Source organism: Aegilops tauschii, chromosome 7 (assembly GCF_002575655.3).
Source record: "Aegilops tauschii subsp. strangulata cultivar AL8/78 chromosome 7, Aet v6.0, whole genome shotgun sequence".
In the NCBI taxonomy this organism is placed as follows: Eukaryota; Viridiplantae; Streptophyta; class Magnoliopsida; order Poales; family Poaceae; genus Aegilops; species Aegilops tauschii.
In genome coordinates this window covers 605057493-605063067 of record NC_053041.3, presented here as the reverse complement: position 1 = coordinate 605063067, position 5575 = coordinate 605057493, and the positions used below count along the sequence as shown (strand labels likewise).

General features: G+C 50.5%; 1 long non-coding RNA gene across 1 annotated transcript; it reads right to left on the bottom strand.

Moving 5' to 3' along the window:
• Positions 1-1747: 1747 nt before the first annotated feature.
• On the bottom strand, positions 1748-5372 carry LOC120968316 (uncharacterized). Its single transcript, XR_005762707.3, has 2 exons — positions 5192-5372; positions 1748-2050 (listed from the first exon to the last, which is right to left on the bottom strand). It is a non-coding gene; the product is annotated as an uncharacterized lncRNA (long non-coding RNA).
• Positions 5373-5575: the final 203 nt, after the last annotated feature.

Below are 5575 nucleotides of genomic sequence, written 5' to 3'. Positions count from 1 at the left end.
TCGCAGCATCCGTCACGCAGTTGAGACCCGCCGTCGTAGCACTGGTTTACGACTCGGCGGTGCCGTCGCAGCAACGCCAGACCAGCCTCACACCGCCGCCGCGAAAGTATCCTGGCTGCTTTGATGATTCTACAATGACATGCTTTGACGACTACGGTGATGCTACAAAGCATGTTACGACGACCGCGATGATGGCACGACGACATGCTTTGAATGCCCGTCGTGTGCTTCGACGACCGTGGCGATGCAGTGATGACATGCTTCGATGGCCGCGGTGATGGTACGATGCGTGTTGTGACGGTTGCGACGACGCCACAGTGACATGCTTTGAATACCCGTGGTGTGCTTTGAATATCGTGGCGATGCAGTGACGACATGCTTCGATGACCGCGGCAATGCTATGATGTGTGTTGTGACGGCCGCGACTACGGAATACCCGTGGTGTGCTTCGACGACTGATGAATGCTACGACGTCATGCTCTGATAGTCAAGGGGTGTCGTGCTTCAAACAATCATGGTGATGATGCGGTGTCGTGCTTTGACGACCTCGGCGATGCTGCGACGGAGCCTGACTACTTCAACGTTGTTGAGATGGCATTCTTCATGATCACGACAGTGTTGCGACGATGACGACATGGCTACTTCGACGATGTTGCGACGCCATTCTTGGACGGCCATGACGATGTGGCAATGACGGCCCGCCTGCCTCTGGTGATGCTGCGATGGCATGCTTCGAAGAGGGCGGTGGCGGCGTTAGGACGCTGCTCTGAGTATTGCTAGAGGGATGGGGATGTAGAAAAGGAGGCACGAATTTATGCAGAATTGTGGTAGCGCTATATCCAAACAACCCTACATGAGCTTGCTAGTATCAGGTCAAACCAAACACCTGTGAAGATGGCGTTCTACAATCCTCGTTTGGTGCTTGCTATGCGCTTCTCTTGAGATTATTTGTGCCATTACATGTATAGGTACGTGCAAGCACAACCTGTCAAGTATAGGTGTAAAAAAGGACCTAAGGCTGTCACGGGGACCACTCAGCTTCATGCGCGTGGCCGCAGAGTAAGATAGATGCACTCCCTTCACGTGCCAGACACACAGGCGCTGCGCCACACGATCGGGTGGGGTCGGATGGCGCCGGACCCGCCGGCTGGCAACGCCTGAAAATCGTCTGACTGTTTTTAAGCATTTTCCCAAAATTATCTATTTATCGTTTTCTTCTACACATTAGAGGGCGTGGTAGACACACTTGGGTTTCGGAGCTCGGGCAGAAGAAGGGAGTATGGAGGGATTACCTGATTCGACGGCAACAAGATTGGTTGAGATCTGCTGATAAAGTTAGGCAGATGGTTCAGGTACCAGTTGTTACGGCCGTAACACAATATTGTGTTTTGCTCAAACGTTACACTATAATCAATGTAAGTAGAAGGTGCAGAACAATGAATGGATCAAACTGGAATGGTGACCTCGAAGAATGCACGTTACACTATTTTTTGTAGAAATTACAGCATACAGTGTGGCGTGCATTCTTCAAAAATCAAAAAGGAAAAAGTGCGGCCGGCTGACCTCCAACACATTACGCGCTGTTGCTGGACAAGGATCCTTACCACTAGAACAAGAATAAGATTGTGTTTGAGCTACAGCTATGCCTCATTTAACTAGACCTTAGGAGTTTAAATTCAAAAAGTTCGATTTTTTTTTGCTCGAGATACAGAATTATCGTGGGGTAACGGGAAAAGCGGTTACCGAATTTACCGCCCGGTACCCAAAACATTCACATACCCACATCTAGTACACAGCAGAAAGTGGCATACATATACAAGAGTTGTACTGGTCTAGCAGAAGCATCAGCAGTACATACAAAATCAGGCATGTAATGTCTAACAGCTGCATAAGTCAACATGGTAAGTTGGTAGCACCTTACAACAATGTGCAAAACTGGTAGTATGGGACGCTGTGGATCTGCTGGTACTATGACAGACCCACGTCTGCATTATCTGCTGCCTCCAACCCTCCACTGGTTATGGTGTTTGATACCATTGATTTCAGTTACCTGATAAAATACAGGTGAAATTCAAGCAATTATCTTGGTTCAGCAAACAACTTTCAGTGATATTTCTGCAGAACTTGGGAGTGCCAGAATTTTAAAAAGTCTGCAGTTGTGTTGTCTTCAGTCATCAGATTGGTGTTTCCCATTTTCTAATAATCGGCTTCTATTCCCGCCAAGTATAAAAAGAAGAAAAACAATACAGGTACATGGGTATTCAAATCAAAGACAACCTTTGGCATTCCTGATATACATAATAATAATTTACAAACCCTGAAACTCGAGGGGGACAAACCACCTCGAACTGAAGAATCAAGAAGCTAAGTCCTGAAAAAAAGAATCTAAAGCTCAAGTTATGGGGTGGAAACCAAGTTTTTATACAGAGGTATTAGAATGTAAAAGATAGAAATTTGTTAAGACGTAAATCTGCAAGATAGCAGCTAAAAAAAATATCTAAAATATATCCTAGTATCTCATACCAAAAAACGGCATGTAAGAAAAGCAAGTGCATTTCACAACGAAGGGATTGTCCTCTATGTTGATTTGCACTAGAAATTTGAATCAAAATAGGCATATGCACATGATAAAAATCACTCGATTCTTTCAAAAGTATAGATATGGTCCTTCAACTTTAAAACCGGCACCTTAGTCCCTCAACTTTAAAACCGGATAACTTTGGTCCCTCACGCCACTTCGGGTGGTTTCCTGCAGACGTCGAGTGGTATTGACTCGGGCTGACAAGTGTGGGCCCCACCACATCCACCCAAAATTTTCACCTTGATTTCTCCTCTTTATCTCTATCATCACTTACATATAGACCCCACATGTAATGAGCACGTGGTGATTCGTGTGCGGCGCCGTCCAGCGAAAAGATGAAGCCGGTGCTCGCGGACGACCAAGCCCGGCCCAGGAGGCGGCATGCGGCAGCACGCATTCTCTCCTCTGCTCTGGCCATGTAGGCTCTACTTCTTCTTGAGGCCATGCACGCCATCAGCACTCCTTGTGGCCGCACGCGCGCACCGCCGCCGGATGTGCTTGTTGTGTTGCCACTGCTGCTATGTTCGTGAGTGTGTTGCACTTCGTGCTGGGTGTGCGTGCAATGTAGCTGTTGCTGCTATGTTCGTGAGTGTGGTGCGCGTGCTATGATGGTTGTGCGACGACGACAATGTGCCCGCCCGTGAACCGTAATAGCTGGGTGTCGTCGTGATGGCACCCATAGGCTCGTGGATGGAGGCGGCGTACTTTCACGACAGTGAGGGACGACGCGATGGCTCCCGGTGCAGAGACGGCGCGGAGCAACCGAACGCAAAGGGTGTTGTCGCAGTCGACGACAACGACTGCAACATGTGCGCCGGCCATCGCGCGGAGCTTGTGCAGCTCGTGACGGTGTGCACATAGGCTGGCAGAGCTCGCGGCGGTGCGCACACAGGCCAGCAGGGCCGGGATGAAGCTGTGTTTGCGGCCAGCGGCGCGGAAGCACGTGGCAGCTTGCCAGCTTGCCTTCGAAGCTTGAACCACCGTAGGCGTGTCACCAGCGAGGCGGACGCACGAGGCGGCATCCTCCACCTCTATCTCGCGGTCGGCATGCTGGGGACGCGCACCGGAGGAGCCTTACCAAGGTCGCCAAAGACGAAAACCACCTCGCCGGAGGCCACCAGCCCACCATGCCCACGTCTCCTCCGGCTGCTTGACGCCCGTGAACTGCTCGACGAAATGCCTAGCTCAGCTAGAATGGTGAGGAAGAAGATTCACGAGAGGTTGCCACGTGGACGCGGACCTGGTCAAAACCACCCAAAGCTATAGGAGGGACTAAACTTATCCGGTTTGAGAAGTTGAGGGACTAAGGTTTGCTGGTTTTAAAGTTGGGGGACCATTCCTATGCTCTCAAAAGAATTGAAGGACGATAAATATACTTTTCCCAAGGAGAAAACATATCAGCATATAGTGGACATTGGAAAATAGAGGATGGTACTAGGCAGATTGATAAGAGGCAAACCGTACAGGGTCATTCTGTTGGATCGCGCATCTCCTTCAATGCAGGGAATTTAGGAGGCCAAACCATCATAAAAGGAATGACACTATATAAAATTTTATCCTCTGGCGTCATCTTGTAAACCTTCTTTGCCGCCTTGCTCTTAATATCAAAGAGGTAGAGGACATGTTCCATCTCCAAGAAAACGAAGTCAGAATCTACCCCAACCGCATGCACCTTGGCAACTGCTGAATCACTCCCATCCTTGAACATGCAAGTTGGTATCCTATAGTTAGCACATATCTCACGCAAACAGATGGTACGCTCAAGGAACCAGTTGGAGACGCCATTATTGCTATCCATTCTGTGGAGCCAGATGCGAAGCTGAGATCCCTTTACATGGATCAGATGAAGATGAGAATCATTCGTGAGCGATAGCTCGAAGCTCAACCGCTTAACCTCTTCTGGAAAGTTCACAAATGACAAAGATCGGGACACAAGATCTAGCAGGATCAACTTATAACTGTTCACAAAGGCCAAATTGTAGATCTTGGCATCAGCGAGTAAAGTAGAAGGCAATAGGAGTCTAATTCTAGGGATGTCAGTTACAGATGAAGAGTAGATGGTCCAGCTGGTACCTTGTTGTAGTGCGTACACATCCACAACTGTCTGCTGCTCTTTATGCATTATTGCCAAACAGAAGTAGGACAGACACTGGCCGCCGCGACTGACGAGGATCTCACGATCGTGGTATGTGAAGCCATCGTGATGGATGCTGGTATTGGGGACTGTTGGGAGGATGGCCGTGTCCCTCGCAGGGTAGAGGGGACAACGCACCCTTGTTGGGTTCATGGTGCGGTTCGGTTACATCTCGAAGGTTGGGAGGAGGAGGAGGCCGTTCCAGCAATCCAGGTCGAACCTGTCGGGGCCCAAGGAATCCAGGTCGAAGCTAACGCGGCGGACGACGTCGGCGAGCTCAGGGGGCTGGGGCAGCGCCACGAACCGAGGGGGGTGGGTGCATGTGGTGACGACGTAGAAGCCGAGCAGGCTGGGCGGGTGGAGGCCGCGGAAGCGGCGGAGGAAGGCCGGCGCGGCGGCGTGGAGGAGCCAGCGCTTGCAGACGAGCGCGGCGCGGACGAGGCTGGTGGGGAAGGCGAGGCGGAGGAGGATCTCACCGAGGAGGTCGTCGTCGTCGAGCACGGCCGAGATGACGGCTGCGGCGGCCGCCGGCGCTCTCTTCGCTTCCATCTCCGCTCTGGATCTGGTTTGGGGATTGAGGATTTCAGAGAAGGGTCGCCACGGCACTCACCGGAGCAGAATTTGGGGTAAGAAAAAACTGGAGTCCGTTCAGGGCTAGTGTGCGCAGCACGGACAAGTCCGTTCACTACGCTCTTGGAGACTCAACGAGACCCCTCTAACCATCCCTAAACATCCAAACCGCTCGATCATCATCCGACTAAAAATTGACCATCCAATCATATTCTCACTCTAGTACAGAGTTATTTACCCAAAAAGTTGTCTAGCACATTCCAAATCCAGCCCATATGTCGGGTGGATAT